The 27,152-nt window shown below is 40.0% G+C and overlaps 1 long non-coding RNA gene and 1 pseudogene across 1 annotated transcript; both read left to right on the forward strand.

Moving 5' to 3' along the window:
* Positions 1 to 1,617: 1,617 nt before the first annotated feature.
* LOC110743341 lies at positions 1,618 to 4,007 on the forward strand (annotated as a pseudogene).
* An 8,790-nt stretch (positions 4,008 to 12,797) lies between these two features.
* Positions 12,798 to 19,823, forward strand: LOC103884670. Its single transcript, XR_647348.3, has 3 exons — positions 12,798 to 13,165; positions 14,713 to 14,854; positions 19,478 to 19,823. It is a non-coding gene; the product is annotated as an uncharacterized LOC103884670 (long non-coding RNA).
* Positions 19,824 to 27,152: the final 7,329 nt, after the last annotated feature.

Consider the following 27,152-nt stretch of genomic DNA (forward strand, 5'->3'; position numbering starts at 1 on the left):
CAAATTTAGCATAATCAATATTAAAATACAAATAGCTACTCAGGGGAGAAAAATGTGTGTGTTTGTGTGTGTGTGTATGTGTTCAGTATTACAATAAATCAAATAAATACAATTAAAACTAGGGAAGAGTCTTCTTAAAATTCAATGCTGAATAGCCAAAAGGTGAAAGCAACCCCAGTCTCCATTGAAAGATGAATGGAAAAACAAAATGTGCTATATACATACAATGAAATATTATTCAACCCTAAAATGGAAGGAAATTCTGACACATGCCACAACATGGATGAACCTTGAAGGCAGTTAATTAAACCAGTCACAAAATGAGAGATATGACTCCACCCATATGAGGTACCTAGAGTAGTTAAATTCATACAAACAGAAAGTAGAAGGGGGTTGCCTGTGGCTGTGGGGAGAAGAGAAAGTTAGTGTTTCATGTGGATAGAGTTTCAATTTAGGAAGAGGAAAAAGTTCTGGAGATGGATGGTGACGGTGGTTTCACAACAATGTGAATATACTTAATGTCACAGAACTGTACACTTAAAAATGGCTAAAATGGTAAACATTATGCTACCATATGTTTATGGTATACTTTACCACAGTAAAAAAATTCAATGCTGATATGAGAGGGATGAGATGCACCAATATATTGCTAATAGAAGTAAAAAGTGATGCAACTTTTCTGCAAAATGTGACAATTATGGAGCAAGAAAATTTTAAATGCTTATATCATTTGATTAATTAATTCTATACCTAGGAATCTAGCCAAAATATATATATAACAGAGATAGCATTCAAAGAATTATGTCCTAGGATGATCATCAAAGTCTTACTTATAACAGAGAAAAGTAGGCCGGGTGCAGTGGCTCACGCCTGTAATCCCAGCACTTTGAGAGGTTGACATGGGTGGATCACAAAGTTGGGAGTTCAAGACCAGCCTGGCCAAGATAGTGAAACCCCATCTCTACTTAAAATACAAAAAAAATTAGCCATATGTGGTGGCAGGCACCTGTAATCCCAGCTACTCAGGAGATTGAAGCAGAGAATTGCTTAAACCCAGAAGGCGGAGGTTGCAGTGAGCTGAGATCGTGCCACTGCACTTCAACCTGGGTGACAGAGCAAGTCTCTGCCTCAAAATTAAAAAAAAAAAAGAGAAAAATAGACAATAGTCTACAAATCTTATAACAGGAGACTATAAAACTAAATTGTAGAAAAGCAATATGGATTTGTTTGTTACAATTACAACTGTATTTATAAAGAATACTTAATGACATGCAGCATTAAATGGAAAAAGGAGATTTTTGTGTATTTTATCAATATTCTCTAAGTATTTCTTATGACCAGTTGGAACAAATGTGTACATATATTTAACAATTTGTAACATGAGGAAAGAGTTGAATTAATTTGCTCTTTGAAATATATCAGGAGGTTATTTTACTTAACTAAAGCCTAGGAACAACTCATGATCACATTATACTAATAGCCAAAACTATATTCTGTTTTAATTTAATGAGAAATCTGTTCAGAATGTTTAAGAATTTTTAAGGCTTATGTTGAGATATTATTATCTTTTATTTTACAAACAAAATTTTGAATTTATTAAAAATTCACATCATATCTACCACTGTAAGAATCCACTGTGAGTGGAAATATAATAGGCCCTTAACAGATTAAATACAATTTATTTAAAACCATCAGCTCTCTCCAGCTACGCTTAGACTTCATTTGAACTTAAGTGATATGATACAACTTTTAGATGAACAGAATGTTTGCTCTGTCACAACAAATAAAATAAGCATTTGTCTCTATGCCAAAGATAATGCTTTAAAACGTTGATTGCGAGCCAGATGCACACCTATAATCCCAGCTACTTGGGAGGCTGAGGCAAGAGGAAGGATCGCTTGAGCCCAAGTGTTCAAAGCTATTGTGTGCCATTATCACACCTGTGAATAGTCACTGCACTCCAGCCTAGGCAACACAGTGACACTTTGTCTCTAAAAGCAAATAATTATAATAAAATAAATGTTGACGGTTTTATTCAATGCAGTAACATTTACCAAGTATGATATAGGTATTAGAGCTATAGCAGTGATGGCAACAGAAGGAAGCCAAATGCCCAGGCAGATAGGGGTGGGTCCTCAGTGAAACCACCTTCAAGCCAAAAACAGCCTGAAGGCTGAAAGACCAGACTGCTGGTTCCAGATGGAACCCACAACCCAGAGAACTTCTATTTCTCTTTGCCTGCCTTTTCCCAGTTGATTCTTTCTGAATAATGCCTTTTAACTAATCGAATATTGCCTTTTCCAATACTACTTATGGCCTGCCCCTCCCCATTCTGAGCCCATAAAAGCCCCAGACTCAGCCATACACAGGGCACTTTCCTGTCCTAAGGTAGGAGGACCACCCCCACATCCCCTCTCCCCTGAAAGCTATTTCAACACTCAAGAAAACTCCCCACCTTGCTTACTTTTCAATTGTCAACATATTCTCATTCTTCCTGGATGTGAAAAAAGAACTCGGGAACTGATGTGCAAGCATGACTTGGTCCAGACAGGCCAAGTGAGCACGCCATCTCCTACAGCAGGTAGCATGCCCCGAGCACGGCCCAGGTAGGGGCATCACCAGCCAGAGGTCCTTGACTGGCAAAGGGACTGAGAAAAATCCTGCATCAGTAGTAAACAAAACAGACAAAAATCGCTGCTTTTACAGGATTTACAATCTAGTGAAGAAGAGAGAAAATAAATCAAATAGATAAGCAAAATAAAAAGTATGTCAGATTATGATAAGTGCTTTGGAAAAAGATAAAACAGAGTAAAAGAATACAGAGTACTAGAGGGGAGTAAGTAGTGTGATAAGGAAAAGTGACCTTTGAGGAGGCATGAGGAAAGTGAGGGATGTGTGTGTGTTAGCCCATTGCTATAAAGAACAGCCCACTGCTGTAAAGAAATACCTGAGGCTGGGTGATTTATAAAGAAAAGACGTTTAATTGGCTCACAGTTCTGCAGGCTTTACCAGAAGCATGGTGCTGGCGTCTGCTTCTAGTGAGGCCTCATAAAGCTTATAATTGTGGCAGAAGGTGACCAGGAGTAAGGCACGTCACATGGAGAGAGCAAGAGCAAGAGAGAGATGGGGGGAAGTGCCACACTCTTTCAAACAACCAGACCTCACATGAACTCAGAGTGAGAACTCACTTATCACCAAGGAGATGGTGTTAAGCCATCCATGAGGGAATCACCCCAGTGACCCAAACACCTCCCACCAGGCCCCATCTCCAACACTGGGGATTACATTTCAACATGAGATTTGGGGAGACCAATATTCAAACCACTTCACTGGGGATATTTGGGTAAAGGGCAAAGGCATTTCAGGCACATGAAAAGAAGCCTAGTGTGCCTGGAGCAGAATGAACAAGAGAGAGAACAGGGGATCAGAGAGGTGGGGAGAGTAGGAAATCATATAGAGCCTCTTGTAGATGATCATTAGGATTTTGGCTTTTGTTCTACAAGACTGTCCATGAAGCCTGGAAACGTAAATAATTATGTGATTTTATTTTTTACAGATTGAAGATGTCCTGGATAGTGTTATGTATATGAGCCTATGTTTTCAGACTTCATGAACACCTTGAAATGAGACAGAAAGTCATTTGGGGTCTCTCTGGTCTCAACTGCAGAAGCGAGATGACGAAGGGAACGTCATTGTTTAGAAAACATTGCAATAAGACACACATATTGTGCCACCGCTGTGGCTCTAAGGCCTACCACCTTCGGAAGTCAACCTGTGGCAAATGTGGCTACCCTGCCAAGCACAAGAGAAAGTATAACTGGAGTGCCAAGGCTAAAAGACAAAATACCACCGGAACTGGTCAAATGAGGCACCTAAAAATTGTATACCGCAGATTCAGGCATGGATTCCATGAAGCAACAACACCTAAACACAAGAGGGCAGCTGTGGCAGCATCCAGTTCATCTTAAGAATGTCAACGATTAGTCATGCAATAAATGTTCTGGTTTAAAAAAAAAAAAAAAAAAAGAAAGAAAAGTCATTTGGAGGGACAACTGAATGACACACTTCTGGTAGGTCCAAATGTTATCCTTCCTCAGGTTAGCCTAGGATGTTCCCATCGTGAAGGCAGAGGAACCAGACAGTGAGTGGAAATGTGCAAGCACTTTTTCAAGCCCCTACTTGAAAAACATCCCATTGGTCATATCAGATCACATGGCTGAGACCAGAACAAAATCCCGAGGCAGATCATCTCATCCAGAATGGGAGGGTATTGCAGTTACAAGGACACGGATATGGGGAGGGGTGAAGCACTGGGGCCAATAATGAGCACAACTCCCTGAGGGAGGGAGCTACTGCAGGAACTTCTTCTTTCTCAGCCAGATGAGAGCCTAAGACTAACACTAGGGAGCACCAATGCTAGAATGTGATCCATAGTTCCTGTGGAAACCGTGGCTCTCAAAGGTCAGCAGACCACTGGGAGGAAGGAAAATATATTAGGTCTAGCAGCCAAGGAGATTAATACTTAGAAGAATCCCTTATTAAAAAGAGAGTGACTGGAAGAGAGTTAAAAGTATAATGAGAACTCTTAAAAGAGTTTCATGTATAGCATGGAATGAACTAGGAATTCAGCATCTCAATTCAAAGAGGTGTTTAAAGTTGAAATTCAAGTTACTGGCCTGAAGTTCAAGTGAAAGAGATCTCGAAGCAAAGAACAAAATTACAAAGAGATGAAAATCATTAGGGAAATGATGAAGGATTCGAAGGATAGATCCAGAAGATCCAACATGTGAGTAATAGGCATTCCACAGGGGAATAAAATGAAATAATGGAAAAAAGAAAATAATTAAATATAGAAGAAGAAAATTACCTTGAGCTGAAGAAAGATATGCATCTGCAGACTGTAAGGGCTCGCTGAATTCCAGATGGTTTTAACAAGAAAACACACATTGTTGGGCATGCTCTTGTAATCTTAAAACTTCAAGAATGATGAAAAACTCATAAAAACTTCAAGGCAGAAAAAAAATTTACTTATAAAGGAAGAAAGACAATCTGTCATTTGACTTCAACTCTACAATGTCAGAAGCTAGAAATTAGTATATAATAACATCTACCCATTACTGTGAGGAAAGGGCTGACATGCTACTTTACATAGACAAAGAATAAAAACAAAGCAAAACAATGGGCTAATCAGGAAAGAAAGTTACATGCAGGGATGCAGAGACTATACTACCCTTGTATTTGATCTGAGAACAATACTTGAAAAATAACTCTAACCAAGCAATACACAAATCAGACAAGAAGCCTTATGAGTGTTGAGCAAACAAGGAAAAATGACCACACAGCACACATATAGTTGCATTCATAGGAGAAGATTCATAGAAACAGAAATCTTAGGAACGTAGATTGTCCCATTGTCCATACATTCTGGGGCAGCACAGAGACTTCTGGCTGTGTCAGCCTGTGGGGGAAGGACCCCAACCCTTGGGCTATGAGGCCTTTTTGCTGCTCATTATTAAGGAAGCAATAGCCTCCTATTCCAAATCCCCATTCCCTATGAGGCATCATCAGAGCCTGGGACACCACAGCAATATGACAGAGCAGAAACGTGGATCTAGCTCTGTTCTTCCAGTTCAGCACTATCCTCTCATATCTTGTTATGAAATGAGTAGAGTCTGGAGTCCAAGCCTGGAAGCTATGTGATATGGTGAGTTGGTTGCCTAACTCAACACCTTAACATTCACAGTTAGGGGAGCACCAATTCATTCCCTTTCATAAATAGGATGGGGGAGCTTGGGTCCAATACTTGTCATTGGCCAATGCCTTATGCACTGAACAATAACCAATTTCCATAAAACTTTTCAGGAAGCCAACTCATTTTCTAAATGGCATCCTGCAAGGGGATCAATCTTGTACAAGTTGACCCTTATCTCTTAGTGCCTCCTCCTGCAACTCCGATCTCCAGGTTTGCCTTCTACCCTTGATACTTCACTCTGTCGGTACTCTGTTTCAGCCTCAGGGCCAGTGAGGCTGGCCACTGACTTTATAGGTTGCACTACAGATAATTAGGAATGACCAAGGGTGAACCCTAGAGTACTCTGTACCCCAGAGCACGGATAATATGTACTCAAAACAGACAGAAGAGGCCATTTGTGAGAACAGCCTGAGAGGTACACATTATCCAGTCTGGAATGTAAAACAAGACCAGCATACATTGCTTTAGTCCAGGGATACAGAAAGATTAAACAGAACCTGAGACCTTGCTGTCATGCCTCCTTCAATGATGGGGTATCCCATGTTGACTAGGAGAGGAAGAGCCATCCTGCCTGACTTGACCACCAATCTTTCCTATCTTTCATCTGTCATTGCTTACAGACCCATAAATAGAGTCAGATCCCAGCATGCTCTGGGGGAGAATTGCAGTCTGATCTGGGTGCAGATAGCCTATATACCAAAAGAATTGTTGAATCTTGCCAATTTTCATTAGAATGAGCCCAGGTAAAATGTTTAAAGATAGTTTCTTTTCTTTCTCTTTTTTTTTTTTTTTTGAGATAGAGTTTTGTTCTTGTTGCCCAGGCTGGAGTGCAGTGGCACAATCTTGGCTCACTGCAACCTCCACCTCCCAGGTTCAAGCAATTCTCCTGCCTCAGCCTCCTACATAGGTGGGATTACAGGCATGCGCCACCATGCCAGGCTAATGTTGTATTTTTAGTAAAGACAGAGTTTCATCATGTTGGCCAGACTGGTTTCAAACTCCTGACCTCAGGTGATCCACTGGCCTTGGCCTCCCAAAGTGCTGAGATTACAGGCATGAGCCACCATCCCTGGCCTAAAGATAGTTTTCAGGGTGTTAGACCAAAGAGAATGGAATTTAACACTGAATCAAGCCAAATTTATCTATGAGTGCACTTATTCAGTATATAAGATTTGGGGTACATAAGTGGGAAATGGCTTAACAGTGTCCTTGGTTGATTGGCTTAAACTTGTATTCAGTAGAGGCCTACCTTTAATGAAGTTAACATGCCAGAACTTCCCTTCAAAATATGGAAGAAGAAATTTTAAAAGCTTAGGGTTATAAGAATGTTGGAGTAGATTAATTCTGTGAAACTCACTCACCCTTTCCCTATTTTCCTTATTTGCTACTTCACTGAGAAAATGCATTAGCAAAAGGTACACCGGCATCTTGGAAAAACCTGGTGGTGGCTGTTCTCTGTTGACTGGTTAGGATGCTGGAAGATGCTGCCACTGGGATGAGCTCCACAACTGGAGTGGGAATAATTGGATCCTGGCATGACATAGGCCAGGCGAAAGCTCTTAACTATCAGAAACAAACTGGATGCAATTACCAGAATGAGCAGCAACAGGTGCAGAGTGACAATGAGAGTATTTTGACACAAGGGATCTGTGGTGGTGGCTAACTGAACACAGTGTTCTTAGGAATGAAATAGATGGCAGCATACTAATATATTTGATCTATACCATCAGAAATACTCTAGGAATGAGGAGCTGAAACCTTACTTAATCACTGCAAAAGGAATTCATAGCCTCTCACATTTCCCAGATCTCAGCCAATTTGACAGTTTGGAGCCCTTTGAAAGGGAGAGTGGGTTTCTTTTCTTTTTTTTCTTTTCTTTCTTGAAACAGAATTTTGCTCTTGTCACCCAGGCTGGAGTGCAATGGCACAATTTCGGCTCACTGCAACCTCTGCCTCCTGGGTTCAAGCAATTCTCCTGCCTCAGCCTCCAAAGTAGCTAGGATTATAGGCACCCACCACCATGCCCGGCTAATTTTTGTATTTTTAGTAGAGATGGGGTTTCACCATGTTGGCCTAGCTAGTCTTGAACTCCTGACCTCAGGTGATCCACCTGCCTTGGCCTCCCGAAGTGCTGGGATTACAAGTGTGAGGCACCGTGCCCAGTCAGGAGAATGGGTTTTATCAGGAAGGATCTGACAACACTGCATGCTTGTACTAGAAATCATCCTCCAAACCTACCCCAGTGAGATATGCAGTCCTTTACCAGGATGACTGTACACTGGGAAAAGACAAGTATCCAAATTTGGGGGAATTAATAGATTTGAGTTGATGCTAATCAAATTTGAGTTGATGCTAATCCCTGGGAAAAATCACCGTGATCCACCATTCATTCAGAATAGGGGCTTATAGGAGTCGGGGGGTTAATGGAGTTTGGGGCTGAGACTATGTCACAGTGGGCCCAGTGGGCCCGCAGCCCTGTCCTGTGGTTATATCCTCTGTCTCTGGATAGTTGAGGTAGACATACCTAGCAACTGCAGAATCTCGCATGTAACTACTCAACTCAGGGTACAGTGGAGAGGGGAGCAAAAAGAAGATATTCTGCACAGCCTCTTTTCTCACCCATCCTGGTACTTGATTGCATACAAAGTGACCATAGCAGTAGGGATAGAGTCAATCATAACAGGGACTTCAATAACAGAGACTTCCCTCAACAAGGCTGATCTGGCTGTAGCCACTGCTGGGTGCCCAACCAGCCAACAGCAGAGGCCAACACTGAGTCACTGATATGGCACATTTCCCAGGAGACCAGTCAGCTGTTTTGTGGCAGGTAGACAATAGTGAGCTCCTTCCATCACAGAAGGAGCAAATTAAGCACATACTGAGGATATGCATTTGTCCTCAATGCCCGCAATAAATCTCCCAACACCATCTATGGGCTCGCAGGAGGCCTTATTCAGTAGCATGGTATTCCTCACAATATGACTTCTGGAAACCATTTTACAAAAAACAAAAACAAAAACAAAAAAGAACAATTATTCATTACTCATGATCATGGAGTTCACTGGTCTTACTACCTAAATTATCAGCCAGAAGCAGCTGGCCTAATAGAAAGGAATAATAGCTTACTAAAAAGCCAGTTATGTCATCTGCCAGAAGACAACGTTCTATGATGTAGGGGTGCAGTATATCTCTGACCCAGTTCTCTATTTATGATGTGTTATTTATCTCATAGCTGTAATACATGGGATAGTCCAAGTAATAGAAATGGGAGTGGACTCTCTCCCTGTTAAGCTTAACCCTGTCTCAGAGGTTTTGCCTCTCATTCTCACCCTTGGACTCTGCTAGTTTATAGGACTTAGTTCCCAAAGAGGAATATTGGCCCCAGAGAATCCAACACAAGTCCCATCAAACTAGAAGCTGAGACTCACCAACAGATAGAGAAGGAAGTTGCTGTAGAGACTGGAAAATTTGATCTGATTAACACATGAAAACTGGGTGGCTGGTGCATGGTGCCGGTAGGGAGGATCGTGTCTAGAACCCCAGGGATTCTCATTACTTCTGTCCATTGTAAAGCCACCCAATAAAGTCTGAACTTCTATGGACTAAGATCCTTCAGTATAAAAGTCTTAGTCACCCAATCAGGTAAAGAATCCCAACAAATCCGGGTGCTATATTAGGACAAAGCAATCATGAAATGGGTGGTGGAAGAAGGAAGTAAGAAATATCACTCTTGACCTTGTAATTAGTTACAGAAATAAGGATCATAGCAGCTATGCACATACACACACACAATGTTTCATATGTGCCAGGTTTTTTTCTTTCAGATTTTCCTGCCATTATCTTCCCTCTTATGTTGAATGAGAATTGGTAGTGCCTAATTTTACAATTTAGTTCACAGGTAACCAGGACCATAAGGAACTACAACAGGGAAGATTACAGGATTGTGTTATCACCTGGAAAATCTTGAGATAGATACTATGGCTCACTTTTCTAGGACTTTGTGTGTCCATTTTCTGGAAAGAAGACAACAGTGTCTTTGTTTGCATGATGGATAGTAGACTCATGTTAGGCAGAATCATGGAGTTGCTGTTGTATTGGTATAAGGGTTTTATGGTTTGGCTCTGTGTCCCCACCCAAATCTCACCTTGGATTGTAATAATCCCCACATGTCATGGGAGGAACCCGGTGAGAGGTAACTGAATCATAGGGGCGGGTTTTCCTCTGCTGTTCTCATGATAGTGAGTAAGTCTCACGAGATCTGACGGTTTTAAAAAGGGGAGATCCCCTGCACACGCTCTCTTGCCTGCCACCATGTAAGATGTGCTTTTGCTTCCCCTTTGCCTCTGCCATGATTTTGAGGCCTCCCCAGTCATGTGAACAAGTGAGTCCATTAAACTTCTTTCCTTTATAAATTATCCAGTCTCTGGTAAATCTTTATTAGCAGCATGACAACAGACTAATACAAAGAATAAGAATAGATCCTGAATGGCAAAATGGTTAGACTCTCATATAAATTTTCTGCTCTTTTTGTGCCCCATGCTATCTCAGAGGAAAGTACATTTTCTAGGTTCCTTCTTCCTCTGGCTTCCAGATAGGTTCAGCCAGTGAAAAACACTGGCGGAAAATTGAAGTACAGGAGGAAAGGAGAAGGTAAATTACTTGTAACTCTGGTAGGGGTGGTGGTAGCTTCTTGTGGAACCAGTCTCTTGGTTGCCTCAATGTCCTATGCTTACATTCTCAGCTTTTGTTTCTGACCATTAATTCTCTGTATCAAAACTCCCTCTGGTGAAAGATCTTGAGTGGTTTATGCTTTCCTTCCTGGACCTTGAATGAAACTGTGTGTGTGTGTGTGTGTGTGTGTGTGTGTGTGTGTGTGTGTGTGTGTGTGTGTATATATTTCATTATAAACTACTCCAAACTGTTTTGAAAGTAGGTAGGAGTTTTTTAAATTAAAAGATATTAAAATTGTACTTGAAATGTAACAATTATCTCTTTAAAAAGTCACAATTATTAATTTTATAAAATATAAGCGAAAAAGCACTTTAACATAAGATGGTGTTATTATTTACATGAATATTGTTGAGTATTTTTCTTGTAATGCAGCAAAGAAATGAACTTTTAAGTTTAATCTCTTTATTTACACAATGAGTATAGATAAATTTTTGATAAATAAAACCCCACAAACCTACCCAAAGAAGTCTATTTTTCAAATTTCATATATGGCCAAGCCTTAAATATATTCTTCCAGGCATTTTATTTTTTCCCTTAAAATTGCATGTAAAGTTGCAAGTAATCCAGATATTACTGATTTGTTTATATTTAACAAGAATTTTTTTGCTACAAATTTAAAGGCCAAAATGCTTTTCAAATGTCGTTATTCCTAGAAAACTAAAGTTGAGTACTGCTGTTGCTAAGTGAAACTTGAACTACACAAGGCTTAAGCCCAATGAACCTAAGAATTTCCAAATTTTCACATGGCCCAAAGCTAAGTGATATTTTCACATCTGACTCTAGATACTAAGCCACCAAAGACTGGAGTTTTTTTAAGTGGCTAATTCTATTCTTGTTGAAGTTCCTATTTTGTCACAAATTATATTTTAATGCCTGTGATTGTAACCAGATGGTTTCAAAATTACACCATATTGGAATGCAAGAATGTAGCCAACATATTTGGCCTCTTTATTCTGAAACATTTTTTACTGATCAAATGAGATAACTAGTCACCAAATAATACCTATACATTTCCCCTCCCACTTATTCAATTTTATTGTGCTGATGTTCAGCCAAAGTTCATTGAAGAATTCAGGAAAGAAGAAAGAAGAATTCATTGAAGAAAAGAACAGCAGTATGGCAGTGATTAAACACAAGTCTTTGAGTCAATAATACTTGGGTGTCTCTAGTGTTGTTCCTAGTTGTGTTACATCAATGTCTTCCTTCATAACATAAGATAATTGTACCTGTCTCATGGAATTGTAGAGATTAATTGAGAAACCATTTGTAAAGATCTGAGTATACTACTTGGCACATAACACATGTTCAGTTATCTACTACTATTTTATACATTTTCCAAAACATACTTTTTCCACGTTGGAAAGGCTTTTTATACAAGATGAAAGATGGAGATTATAAAGCATTCCTAATGGCTAGAACTAATGAAGATTTTGTGGGTTCACCTGTGTATATTTAGTTTTAAATGATTTGTGTTTTGAATAGTTAGTACATTTACATGATTCAAAATTCAGAAAGTACTAAAAAGTATACAGCGAAAGGTACACACTAAAAGGACTCCCTCCCACCTCTGTATGTCAGTTACCCAGTACCACTTCTCATGAGGCAATCAATGTTAGCACCCCATCCAAAGACATGTTATGCATATACCAACAAATAAATATGAATACAACCTCTCTCTTTTACACAAATCGTAGCATACTCTACACTTTGATTTTTACTACACTCACTATTTTTGCTTCACAGTATACATCTTGTACATCATTCCATATTGATATGGCTCTGCAGTATTCATTATTTTATTTAACCTGTCTATTATTCATAGAAATGTAGGTTGTTTTCAGGCTTTTGCTATTACAAAAATATGTCACAACAAATAACCTATGTGTGCATGCTTTAGCACGTATGTATATGCTATAAATATCTGTAGGATAGATTCTGTATATCTGCAGCAGAAATTCCCAGAAGACCTGCTGGGTCATTGGGTATATATAATTGTAATTTTGATGATTATTTGCAAATTATTCCCCATAGAAGTTACATCATCATATATACCAACAATGTATCTGGACACTTAAAATTCCTTTTTTTTTTTTTGAGACAGAGCATTGCTCTGTCGCCCAGGCTGGGGTGTGGTGGCGCAATCTTGGCTCAGTGCAAGCTCCGCCTCCCAGGTTCACGCCATTCTCCTGACTCAGCCTCCCAAGTAGCTGAGACTACAGGCGCCCGCCACCACGCCTGGCTAATTTTTTGTATTTTTAGTAGAGACGGGGTTTCATCGTGTTAGCCAGGATGGTCTCGATCTCCTGATCTCCTGATCCACCCGCCTCAGCCTCCTGAAGTGCTGGGATTACAGGCGTGAGGCACCGCGCCCGGCCTAAAATTCTTTTTCAAAACTACTAACAGACCAAAGGTTCAGCTAGCTCAACAGTCCACGAGTCTGTCTAGATATACTTTGAGCTTCACATCCTTTTTTTAGTAATAAGTTCCACACGGGAGGAGATCTTGGAGAGATTTCTTTTTGTATCCATGGCAACACTTACCTACTTAGAAGCCTCAAATTATTGTTCCTAGGTTACAAAAGTAAAAACTCTGGATTAAAACATTCTGCCCACTCCATGTTTTAAATAGAAAAGAGATAAGAAAAATCTGTGTTGGAAAACAGTGGTACACACACTGCTTCAGGTACTTGAGGATTGCTCAATTTAGGCATTTTCTTAGTGCATTTTGGAATATATTTTTCTGCTTTCTGAGGCTCTCTTCAGTTTTGCTCTCTCGCTTTTGAGAAAGAGACTAATTTGTTTGCTTTACTGGCTGAACATAGAGCAGGTCCAGGGTAGGAGTGGGATGATTATGGGTTTGTCCTGAATTCTTAGCCCCTCCTTTAAGCAGGTAAATGTGCTATTCTGTGGTATGGTCCTTCATGACTTAAATGCATTTGAATTTATTTTTGCTACTAAGACTTAAATTGGAATGAACAGTATTGTCCAAGTACAAAAATGTGTCTACTTATCCAATTTTCTTTCATTTAAATAGTAATTAGAAAAAAATCAACTGAGCATTTGGAAAATCTCACAGGGAAGAAGTAAACACATATAATCTTTAGTGTTATTAGCTGCAGTTACAAAATAAAAGAGTCCCTTTAAGATGTCCTGCTTTGAAAACATCAGAGGCATGTATGTATGTGCTTCTGCCACTCGGAATCCACAAGTAAAAATCTGCCTATTTGCAGAAATGATTCAATTGACTGTAAACATATTTGTTTGCAACATTGAACAGCCCATTTGTGAATGTGTGCCCATCTCCAGATGAACTGTCTTGCACGTAGGCCAAGTCATCGGAAGGTATTTAAAACCAAAAGTTTCTGTGGGGCTAGGCTCTCACTACAATCCCCTTCTTTCACAGTGTTGATTTTAAACTCAAATTCAGCATTAAGTGAGGTCTGATTTAGTTGGTCCAGTTTTATAATGCTTTTCAGAGTGAAGCATCAAAAAGCATTGTTGTTTCCTTATTGGTACAAAATTAGTCTTTGAATTGTGGATAACTTGTAATTTCAGTTAAAAGAGAAAAATAAAAGCAAAACTAGCTTATTGTATGACAATAACTCAAATCAGTGATTTGCCACACATAAGAACAAAAACTTGACTGATGTAACAAATGTTTTTTGCTTTTTATCTATCTTTTTTAACATCATAAATACAGCTACTGAAACATTTTCTGACTGCAAGTAATCAATACAGCTCCACTGATCTTTTCAAGGTTCTCTCCGGGAACTGATGTAGAGTTGAAACGTGAACTACAGCAAATGAATTGCGGTTACTTTATTTACATGAATAATAGTCCCTTTTTAAAAAAGAAAAAAGAGCCACAAAAACTCCAGCAAATAAATTTTTAGAATAATTGCTCAAAGTAGCTTAGGAATAAAAGAAATTAATTGGTTCAACTAGCCAAACATGAAAAGTAATTTTGACTTATGACCTAAAATTTAATAACCCCACCTCCAAAGGCCTGATAATTATTGATAAAATGCTGCTCTATGTATCTTTTCTTAATGTACAGTAAGCTTAATTTGACATAAAAATTGAAATGTATCAAAGAAATTTTTAAAAAAGAATAAGAGAAGGCAATTTGGTCAGAGAACATTAAGACAAGGCTACTTGTATATGTATTTTATTCTATATTTTTCTCAGAAAAATAAAACTAGCTTTAAATAGTCACTGGTTTTATTTCAGGACTATGACTGGAGCTTCTCTTCACTGCAATAAAGAACAGCATCAAAGGCAAATAAGACCAATAGAATCACATTGCCAATGCTGCCTCGTTTCATTGTGTGCACACCATCGAACAGGCAGATGAAGAGGATCCTTGTCTTGGGTAGATTCAGTAGTTTTTTAAAAAGTCCAACAGTGTTCAATGTTTAGTAATAATATTTTTGTACCCTGGGCTCTACCTAATTATTCTTCCTAAACCAATTTTTATATATAGGCAAAGGTTGAACATATACAATACACCTTCAGGGGTTTTCCTTTTAAAATATAATGTATCTATCTACACTACGGGTGAAGCAGCATAGCATAGTAGATGAACTTAGGAGTCAGTGAAGCCTTGGTTCAAGTTTTGTCAAGTTAATGTAATTTTAGTATTTTCGTATTTGAAATAGAAATAATAAAACTTCCTAGAGTGACAATTAAACAAGATAACATATGCAAAACATAGTTCCTTAAATAAAATGGAGTGTTAACAAATAGAGGCTATTACTATTACAGTATGCTATCTGAATATTTCTTAGGCACCATATACCGTTGGCCCCCTGTATATCTGCAGGTTCTGCATCTGCAGATTCAACCAACCGTGGGTTGAAAATATGTGCAATAGCCGGGCGCGGTGGCTCAAGCCTGTAATCCCAGCACTTTGGGAGGCTGAGACGGGCGGATCACAAGGTCAGGAGATCGAGACCATCCTGGCTAACACGGTGAAACCCCGTCTCTACTAAAAAATACAAAAAAAAACTAGCCGGGCGAGGTGGCGGGCGCCTGTGGTCCCAGCTACTCCGGAGGCTGAGGCAGGAGAATGGCGTAAACCCGGGAGGCGGAGCTTGCAGTGAGCTGAGATCCGGCCACTGCACTCCAGCCTGGGCGACAGAGCCAGACTCAGTCTCAAAAAAAAAAAAAAAAAAAAAGAAAATATGTGCAAAAAAACATTTTAAATAGCAATACACCAATTAAAAAAAATACAAATAAAAAACACTACAACAAATATTTACATGGCATTTACATTGTATTAGGTATTATAAGTAATCTAGAGATGACCAAGTATACCAGAAGACATGCATAGGTTGTAGGCAAACATGACATCATTTTATACAAGGGACTTGAACACCGTGGATTTTGGTATCTGCGGGGATCTTGGAACCAATTCCCCCTTTCCCGCTCCCCTACCCCATGCCATGGATACTGAGTGAGGGCTGTTCTGTAGTACATATTTAAATTAGACCCCTAAAGGGAAACAACCACATTTGTAATGCCATGGAATTTCTATTCATCAATTAAATAGCAAACGACGTGCATGGCAGTGTAACAGATGTGCCAATTGCCATCTAATTGGCAATAACAAAATGTATATATGCAAAATATGGCCTTAGATACCGTCAGCTAAAAATGTAAAATTGTGCCATATGGGCGGTTAGGGAAGAAGCACAGTATAAAGTAGCAAATGGTTAGTACATATAAAATATGCTGAAGGAATAAAGAGTGGAAGTGAGAATGCGGTCAAGGGTCCTCAGGAAAGTTAACATTTTAGGATTCTCAATTATAAATGATAGAAACTTAACACAAAGTAGCTTAGGGGGAAAAATAAATTAGTTGGTACAAGTAACTAAACCGTGGTAAGGGTCAGGGCACATTTGTGCCTGTGGTAATATTAAAATCAGGCACTCTAACGCCAACATTTTTTTTTTTCATTTTCCTCCTACTGTTGCTTTTCTCTATATGTCAACTTCATTTTCTTAGACTGACTTTTTCCACGAGGCTAGGAAATTACTAAGCAAAGGGAAAAGTCAAGCCGGGAACTAGGTCAGACAAACCTGCCTCCCATTTTATTTCTAAATAAGATAGCTACAAAGCTACATATCTCCCTCACAATTTGCCCACAAGGAAATTCCTTGTGGGCCTCAAGATCTTTACCCTAAAACAGTTCTGTTGAACTTCATCCTGATCACTTACCTTCACAGATGTGAGCAGAAGCTCATCCCTCTGCTCACCTGAGACAAATGCTTCCTCTGCCATAATATTCATGTAAAAACGCAGATTCACTGAGCCAGACTAAATTGTGTATTCAGTGAAAGGCTGATCAAGGACTCAAAAAGAATGTAACCCTTTGTCTCTCACCTACCAGTGTCCTAGAAGCCCCTTGCTTTGAGTTGTCCCGTCTTTCCAGACCGAACCAATGTACATCTTACATGTATTGATTGATGCCTTATGCCTCCCTAAAATGTATAAAAGCAAGCTGTACCCTGATACATTGGGCACATGTTGTCAGGACCTGCTGCGACTGTGTCATGGGTATGTCCTTAACCTTGGCAAAATAAGGTTTCTAAATTGATTAAGATCTGTCAGGTATTCTAGGGTTCATATCATGGATAGCAGGTTTAGGGAACAGCCACTACCAACAGAACCAAGATAAGGAAGCCCATTCAGGGCTGACATCCAGACCTCATAGAAACAGCAAGGACTTAGCTCACTGGATGGCAGAGAAGTTTGCGGGGGTGCCATACTGATGAAACTTGCTGGAAATCCACCTCATGAAGTGCTGGGGGAAGCTGTTCATGGAGAAATACCTTGTCGCCCGCACTTCACTGTCAAGTCACCAAAGAGGTGCCATGAAAAGCTGTTCATAGGGAGGTGCCATATGCTAATAATCACTGGGTACAAGTGGGTGTGGCTGACTGCTGCAGGAGCCTGACAAGAAGAGAACACTGCAACCAGGGAGAGAAACTCTTTTCTTCTCCAGCCAGCGTCCCCCCAACACCCTGTACTGACAAAGCTTAACATCATGCCAAATGGCAAAGAAGAAAGTCCAGCTTCATTATTATGGTGCAGGCAGTGAAGGGAGCTAAGAAGCAATAAACTAGTAATTGACACGGAGTAGTATACCCATCTTGAAGAAATACCATCCATCAGCCTTATGCTGCTCTACTTAAATACAACTTAGCCAGAGAAGGAGAAGGGGATAGAGTCTCTCAAAAGGCTCTGCAAATTCTGCAGGTGAAAGGAGACTACTTAAAAATTAAAAGAGGCCAGGCGCAGTGGTTCACGCCTGTAATCCCAGCACTTTGGGAGGCTGAGATGGGCAGATCACCTGAGGTCGGGAGTTTGAGACCAGCCTGACCAACATGGAGAAACCTCATCTCTACTAAAAATACAAAGTTAGCCAGCGTGGTGGCACATACCTGTAATCCCAGCTGCTCTGGAGGCTGAGGCAGGAGAATCACTTGAACCCGGGAGGTGGAGGCTGCAGTGAGCTGAGATGGCGCCAATGCACTCCAGCCTGGGCAACAAGAGCAAAACTCCGTCTCAAAAAAAGAAAGAAAGAAAGAAAGAAAAAATGTAAAAGAAAAGGGGCCAGGCGCAGTGGTTCATGCTTGTAATCTCAGCACTTTGGGAGGCTGAGGTGGGCAGATCACCCGAGGTCAGGAGTTCGAGACCAGCCTGACTGACATGGAGAAACCCCGTCTCTACTAAAAATACAAAATTAGCCAGGCATGGTGACGCATGCCTGTAATCCCAGCTACTCAGGAGGATGAGGCAGGAGAATCTCTTGAACCCGAGAGGCGGAGGTTGTGGTGAGCCGAGATCATGACATTGCTCTGGCCTGGGCAACAAGAGCAAAACTCCGTCTCAAAAAAAAAAAAAAAAAGAAAGGAAAGAAAGAAAGAGAGAAAGGGTTAAATATCTTGCCACTAGAAGAGCTTTTTGGTTCAGGATAGATGACTGAAGATGGACATTTGGTAGTCTCTCTCTTTTATCTGGGGAGTGGTCTGGAAATATATTAATAGAACTTCTGCTCTACAAATACAATTGGAATTATACTTTTATAATTTTTATTTTACAAAAATGTGTTACATACTCTAAGAAAAAGTCTTCAGTGTTTATTTTATATGGAAATCCATTCATTAAGACAGGAGGCATTATAGGTGGTGGTTAAGCATGTTGAAAAACAAGTATATAAGTTCAAACTGAGATGAACTTAAAAATTTAATTAGAAAGATGATTTGGGTTGAGTTAACCAAGGAGCAAAACTTAGCCATTTTTTCTTCTTTTTTGGTTCAGTCTTTATTCTATAAAAGAAGAAGGGAATGTTGCTCCATGTTACAGATTGCAAAGGGTAGTATTGTATCAGCCACAGTCCAGTCAGGAAGGAAAACAAACAAAAAACAGTGCTACGTATTTGAACAGGGGAGATTATAGAGAGAGAATTGATTACTCAAGTGCTGTAAGACTGGAAGAACAAAAATGGAGCCCTGGGGTAACCCAGAGAGAACAGCAGAAACAACTACCTTCAGTTCTCGGGAAATAAAAGGGAAGATACTGAGATGACCACTCATCTCCTTGGAGAAAGGGCCTCCTGAGCTGGGGATAAGGCCTCTGAGAAGTGCACGCTGCCTGGCACCTCTGAGAGGGTAGTGAGGCTTCCTCTGGGGGTGACAGAAAAAGCTAGGCCAACATAAAAACAGCAAAAAGTCAGAAAAACATCACTTCTCCTCCTCCCCAACTTTCCAATCTCCCTCTTGTGCCTCTGATTTGCAGAATTTAACAGATCGCCAACTGGCGAAGGAGCTCGGGAAATGTAATTTGCAAAGTCCCAGTCCTGGCATCAGTGAGCAGCTACAAAAGGATCTATTTGGGATGGAGAGGCAATAGGTAAATAGTTGTCTTAGTAAGCTCAGGAACATAACTTACCATTTTTTTTGTTCTTGTTTTTTTTCTTTCCATGTTACAGTAAGGGAAGAAGACACCACACATCCCAGCTGGAGGAGGGAACATGACTTTGGCTCACTTCAGCACCCTCACCATTGTTCCAGATATCCAAGGCCCTCCTTGGATCTCAACAAGACTTAAGCTGCTGCAGAGACAGTGTAGATGTGGAGTGGCTGGTTGGGGACAGAGTGAAACTCCTGGAATCAGATGGTGATCTGCTGATCAGCTGGGTCCTTGCCAGCCAACAGAGTCCATGCGTGCAAGAGCCTGGAGTCTCCCCCTGTAAAAACTTGGGGCTGGTTGGTCAATAAGCCTCACAGTAATCCTTAGTCCTGTTAGATATGAGTTATAAATTTCTTTTCAAAGAATTAATATGTCAGTATTTTCAATTCTTTGCCTTTTACTTTTAAACTTAACTTCCTCATAAAACAACCTTTTTCGATTACCTACTCCTCCCTGACTCATTCCTATCACCTGCTCCACCCTAATTCATTCTGACCACCTGCTCCACCCTAACTCATTCTGACCACCTGCTCCACCCTACCTCATTCCGATTACTTGCTACCTGCTCTGCCCTGACTCCCGCCAAAGCACTCACCCTGTCATTCTCTTTAAATTAGCCAGTCGGAATTAGTTTAGCCTGTGCGGTCTAACCCTAGCCAACAGCAGCCACCACCACGTTGGTCAGTGATATGAACCCCTTCCCCTCCCTTGTCCAACTGTGCGCTCACCATTGTTCCATCTGTAAGGGCGCACCATTCTATATAGAAGTAACTTGCCTTGCTGAGAATTAAAAAGAAAATTTTATATTCCAGTGCTATTTCTTTTGCAGCACCGAAACTTTATATATAATAGTCCCCTGCACTTCTTGTGCACCAGGCTCCTACTTTCTATGACATTTTTTCCTAGGTTTATGTCCCAAGCACCAGTTCCTATCATCTCACTTCACATGCTTTCTGCTTTTTTTTTTTTGTACGTAGTAACACACAAATCAAATACCTATTCTTAATTTCTTTCACAATAGATTTTTGTTTTGTTTTGTTTTGTTTTTTGAGACTGACTCTTGCTCTGTCGCCCAGGCTGGAGTGCAGTGGTGTGATCTCGGCTCACTGCAACTTCTACCTCCTGGGTTCAAGCAATTCTCTTGCCTCAGCCTCCCAAGTAGCTGGTATTACAGGTGTGCGCCACCACTCCTGGCTAATTTTTTATTCACTATTTTTGTGGTTTTAGTAGAGACGGGGTTTCACCATGTTGCCCAGGCTAGTCTTGAACTCCTGCGCTCAAGCAGTCCACCCACCTAGACCTCCCAAAGTACTGGGATTACAAGCGTGCACCACTGCGCCAGGCCCCTCAATAGATCTTGATGGCTCATTAAAACTCGTGCTTAGAGCAATAGCTTTATAGGCTAGTGTTCAAACAGGTGAGGGAAATACCTTCATTCCATTCTCAGGAGTGGCAGTAGACGTGCCTTTCCTGGAATGTGTTTATTGCAAAGAAAGAGAAAGAAAACATTAAAACAAGAAGTTCATGTCCTGCTACATTTTCTCATTTTACTAGTGTTTTATCTTTTCTTGTACTTTATTGTCTACTTCTTCATCTTAGAATATCTATGGATAAGATTTTTATAAATATGGATAATTAGGGGACTTAATGCACTATTTATAAAGTTACAAGTATTTATCCTAGAAGATAATACCAGATAAGCCTATTATATTACCAAATAATGAGTTTAAACATGTTGACTGTTCTTGCTAATTGAGGAAAATGAAACAAACACTTACTGAATTGTTTGGAAACATGGTAGATTTTGGCACAAGAAAATGTTACTCACTTTATACAACTGAGCCTCTACAACTGAGCCTCGTAGTAGACCCAAAAGCTAATACGGGAGTCTCCCTTTATTTGAGGTTTTGCTTTCTGCAGTTTAAGTTCCCCACGGTACAGTACAATAAGATATTTTCAAAGAAAGAAAGGGAAAGACCACATCACATAACTTTTATTACAGTATTTTGTTATAATTATTCTCTTTTATTTGCCGAGTTTATAAATTAAACTTTATCATAAGTATGCATTAATATGTATAGAAAAAAACAATAGAATGTATTGGTTTCAGTACTGTCCACAGTTTCAGTCATCCACTGGGGTCTTGGAATGTATTTCCCCCCAGTAGGGGGAGACTACTATAATAAAATGCATTTTTAAAAATTTTAAGTTTATTTGAAATACTTACACTATTTATTTATGTATTTATGTATTTATTTATTTATTTATTTATGTTTTTTTGAGACAGAGTCTCACTCTATGCCCCAGGCTGGAGTGCAGTGGTGCCATATCAACTCACTGTAACCTCCGCCTCCCGGGTTCAAGTAATTCTCATGACTTAGCCTCCCCCAAGTAGATGGGATTACAGGTGCCTGCCACCACACCTGGCTAATTTTTGTATTTTTAGTAGAGATGAGGTTTCCCACGTTGACCAGGCTGGTCTTGAACTTCTGATATCAGGTAATCTGCCCGCCTTGGCCTCCCAAAGTGCTAGGATTACAGGTGTGAGCCCCACCACACCTGGCCCATTTTAATTTATTTTTTATGGCAACTCTATTGAGGTATAATTCGTATCTCACAAAATTCACCTTTTTAAAGTGCACAATTTCACGATTTTAGCATATTCATAGAGATGCACAACTTTTACCCTGATCTAATTTTAAAATACTTTCACCTGTCCTCAAAAATCTTACCTATTAACAGCTACTCCCCATTCCTCCCACTCCTCAACTCCCTCTACTTTCTGTCTGTATGGATTTGCCTTTTCTGGACATTTCATATAAAGGGAATCATACATGTGGCTTTTTGTGCCAGGCTTGTTTCATTTAGCATATTTTCAAGGTTCACCATTTTGTTGCTGTATTTGTACTTTCATTTTAATTGTATTATACAGATATGCCATATTTGTTTATTAATCCATCAGTTGATGGACATGTGGGTTATCTCTACTTTTCAGCTATTATGAATAATGTTGCTATGAACATTAGTATACAAGTTTTTATCTGGACACATGTTTTTAATGATCTTAAATGTATACCTTGAAGTATAATTGTTCAATCATATGATAATTCTATATTTAAGATTTTAGGAAACTGGCAAACTTGTTTTCCAAAGTGACTGTAGCATTTACAATCCCTCTAGCAAGTGTGAGGGTTCCAATTTCTCCACATCCTTACCAAAACTTGCTATTGTCTGTCTTTTTTATTATAACCATCCTAGTATGTGTGAAGTGGCATCTCGTCACGGTTTTGATTTGTATTTCCATGATAGGTAATAAAAATCTTTTCATGTGCTTATTCACTATTTTTACATCTTTTTTGGAGAAATGGCTATTCATATCTACTGCTTATTTTTAATAGGGTTGTCTTTTTATTCAGTTGTAGCAGTTCTTTATATATTCTCAGTAAAATCCCTTACTAGATATATGATTTATAAATATTTTCTCCCAAGAATTATCTCTTTTTTTTTTTTTTTTTTTGGAGAGTCTTGCTCTGTCACCCAGGCTGGACTGCAGTGGCACAATCTCGGCTCACTGGAACCTCCGCCTCCCAGGTTTGAGTGATTCTACTGCCTCAGTCTCCCGAGTAGCTGGGATCACAGGTGCATGCCACCACGCTCGGCTAATTTTTTGTATTTTATTAGAGACAGGGTTTCACCCTGTTGTCCAGCTGGTCTTGAACTCCTGAGCTCAGGCAGTCTGCCCACCTCAGCCTCCCAAAGTGCTGGGATTACAGGTGTGAGCCACCATGCCCGGCTACTGTAGCTTTGTAATAATTTTAAGATTGAGAAGCATGATTACTATAATTTTGTTCTTTCTCAAGGTTATTTTGACTATTCTGGGTCTCTTTCATTTCCATATAAATTAGATTTATATGGAATTTCTGCCAAGCTGGGATTTTGGTAGGAATTATGTTGAATTTGTAGATCAATTTTTGTAGTATTGCCGTCTTAACAATATTAAGTCTTCTGGCTGGGCGCGGTGGCTCACGCCTGTAATCCCAGCACTTTGGGAGGCCGAGGTGGCCGGATCACCAGGTCAGGAGTTCTAGACCAACCTGACCAACATGGTGAAACCACATCTCTATTAAAAATACAAAAATTATCTGAGCATGGTGGTGCATGCCTATAATCCCAGCTGCTCAGGAGGCTAAGGCAGGAGAATCGCTTGAACCCGGGAGGTAGAGGTTTCAGTGAGCTGAGATCGTGCCACTGCCCTCCAGCCTGGGTGACAGAGCTAAACTCTGTCTTGAAAAAAAAAAAAAAATTAAGTTCTGATCCATGAGCATTAATATCTTTCTATGTGTTTATATCTCCTTTAATTTCTTTCAACAATGCTTTATACTTTTCAGCATACAATTTTCAAACTTCTTTTGTGAATTATTTTCTAAGATTTTATTCTTTTTGATGCTATTGTAAACAGAACTTTTTAAATGTCATTTTTGGATTGTTTATTGCTAGTGAGTAGAAATACAATTGGTTTTGGATTGATCATGTATCTTGCAACCTTACTAAACTCATGTATTGATCCTTACAGTGTTTTGTGGATTCTATTTTATTTTTTCCAGTGTGAAAATGCACTTTTGGTATGTATGTCAAATATGTACTTCTTTCACTTTTAGGGAACTCTTTCTTGGCTGGACGTGGTGCCTCCTGTCTGTAATCCCAGCACTTTGGGAGGCCGAGGCAGGTGGATCATGAGGGCAGGAGTTCCAGACCAGCTTGACCAACATGGTGAAACCCCATCTTGACTAAAAAGACAAAAAATTAGCCAGGCATGGTGGAGCACATCTGTAATTCTAGCTACTCGGGAGGCTCAGGAAGAAGAATCGTTTGAACCCAGGAGGCAGAGATTGCAGTGAGCCAAGATCGCGCCACACTCCAGCCTGGGTGACAGAGTGGGACTCCATCTCAAAAAACAAACAAAAAAAAAACTGTTTTTCTCCAGCTGGGTTTGGTGGCTCAATCCTGTAACCCCAGCACTTTGGGAAGCCAAGGCAGATTGATCACTTGAGGTCAGGAGTTCAACACAAGCCTGGCCAACGTGGTGAAACTCTGTCTCTACTAAAAATACAAAAATTAGCCAGGTGTGGCAGCGTGCGCCTGTAGTCTCAGCTTCTCAGGAGGCTGAGGCGTGAGAATCGCTTGAACCTGGATGGCAGAGGTGGCAGTGAGCCAAGATCACGCCACTGCACTCCAGCCTGGGCGACAGAGTGAGACTTCATCTCACAAGAAAAAAAAAAAAAGCAGGGAAACTAGACTTATTTTGTGGCCCAAACTGAAAAGTCTGTAAACATAAAAATACTCATTGTATTTGTTTTCAAATTTCTGCTTCTGGCCAAGATGGAGTAATAGAGATCTTATTTACCTTTCCTCCTGAAATGACAAAGAAAAAAGTCAAGAAAACATATGAAAGAATAATTTTCAGGACACTGGACATTAGACAACAAAGGACAGCAATCACAGAGGTGGGAAACAGATGAAGTAAGCCTATAATCACCTCAGCTTATTGCCTTGAGAGAGTTTTCAGACCATGGCACAGGGAGGGGAAATTCAAGTGAAATACAGGGACTCCCTGAGTTGAGTAGATGGCGCTAAGAGTCCCAGAGAGCAAGGCAACTCCAATTCACTGGACACAGTACAATAGAGAAGAGGGCTGCATAGAGAAATAACTGTGATGATTTGTGGAGAATTCTTGTAACCAATGCATGCATGGGAGGAAACCACCCAAGGCCAGGGAAACAACCTGCTGAGACGATTAGAGAAAACAATGCCCAGTATAGAGACAGTGTAAGGAGAGTGATGGTTCCTCCTAGCCACACTGGAAAATCTCACAATTCATGAGACATTGGTTAGAATACTCAGAAAGGTCTAGCCTCAGTAGTGGATATAAATTAACCCTAAGCTAAATGCTGCTATGGTCCCACCTAACAAATCCTAAAAGCAAGAGCCCCACCAAACTGAATACTCAACCAAAGAAGAAATACAAATGACATACAAGTACATAAAAGGAGGCTCCACATCATTAGTCATTAAGGAAATACAAAGTAAAACTGCAATGAAATGCCACTGCATACTCATTAGAGTGGTTAATATTTAAAAAGTCTGTCACGCCTGTAATCCCAGCACTTTGGGAGGCTGAGGTGGGTGGATCATAGAGGTCAGGAGATCGAGACCATCCTGGCTAACATGGTGAAACTCCGTCTCTACTAAAAATATAAAAAAAAAAAGAAAAAAAAATTAGCCAGGCATGACGGTGGGTGCCTGTAGTCCCAGCTACTCTGGAGGCTGAGGCAGGAGAATGGCATGAACCTGGGAGGCGGAGCTTGAGGTGAGCCGAGATCACGCCACTGCACTCCAGCCTGGGCCACAGAGTAAGATTCCATCTCAAAATAAATAAATAAATAAATAAATTAATAAATAAATAAATAAATAGGCTGACCATACCAAGTGTTGGAGAAGATGTGAAGGAATTAGAACTCTCATGTACTGTAGCTGTAACCAATGAATATAAAATGGTACAACTCACTTGGAACAGTTGGTAGGTTTTTTTTGTTGTTGTTAGAAAGTTAAATGTTCACTTACCATGTGACATATGACCTAGTCATTACACTTCTAGGTAATTTGCCTGAGAAAAGTGAAGAGTGCATTGTAGCTTTATTTTTATAGCCCAAACCTGGAAACAAGACAAATATACAACAGCTGAATGGATAAACAATGTGTGGTATGTTCATACAGTGGAATGCTACTCAGCCAAAAAAAAAAAAAGAAAGAAAAAGAAAAAAACTACTGATACATGAAATGAACAGATCAGTTCAGAATAATTGTGCTGAGTGAAATAAGTCAGACAAGAAAGAGCCCATATAGTATAATTCAATTTATATAAAAACTCTAGAAAATATAAACTAATCTACAGTAACAAAGAACAGATCAATAGTTATCCGGAAACTTGAGGAGTGTGAGTGTGTGTGTGTCTGTGTGTGTGTTTTTGTATGTGTGTGTGCATGTGTGCGTGTGATATACAGGGATTACAAAAAAGGATAAGGAAACTTTGAGGGGTGATGGATATGTTCATTAGTTTGATTGTGGTGATAGTTTCATGGGCATATCATTATATCAATATATGAAAATTGTACACTTTAAATATATACAGTTTATTGTGTCAATTGTATCTCAAAGTTGTTAAAAATTATTTTACTCAGGTTTTACAGTGCTTTTAAGAGTAATACGTTCAGGGCCAGGAGCAGTGACTCACACCTGTAATCCCACCAATTTGGGAGGCAGAGGCCACCAATGCCCAGCTAATTTTTTGTGCCACCATGCCCAGCTAATTTTTTTTTTTGAAACGGAGTCTTGCTCTGTTGCCCAGGCTGGAGTGCAGTGGCACAATCTTGGCTCACCACATCCTCTGCCTCCTGGGTTCAAGTGATTCTCCTGCCTCAGCCTCCTGAGTAGCTGGAACTATAGGCATGTGCCACCATGCCTGGCTAGTTTTTGTATTTTTAGTAGAGACGAGGTTTCACTGTGTTGGCCAGGCTGGTCTCGAGCTCCTGACCTTGTAATCCACCTGCCTCAGCCTCCCAAAGTGCTCAGATTACAGGAATGAGCCACTGTGCCCGGGTTTTTTGTTTTTTTGTTTTGAGACAGAGTCTTGCTGT

Source organism: Papio anubis, chromosome 3 (assembly GCF_008728515.1).
Source record: "Papio anubis isolate 15944 chromosome 3, Panubis1.0, whole genome shotgun sequence".
Lineage (NCBI taxonomy): Eukaryota > Metazoa > Chordata > Mammalia > Primates > Cercopithecidae > Papio > Papio anubis.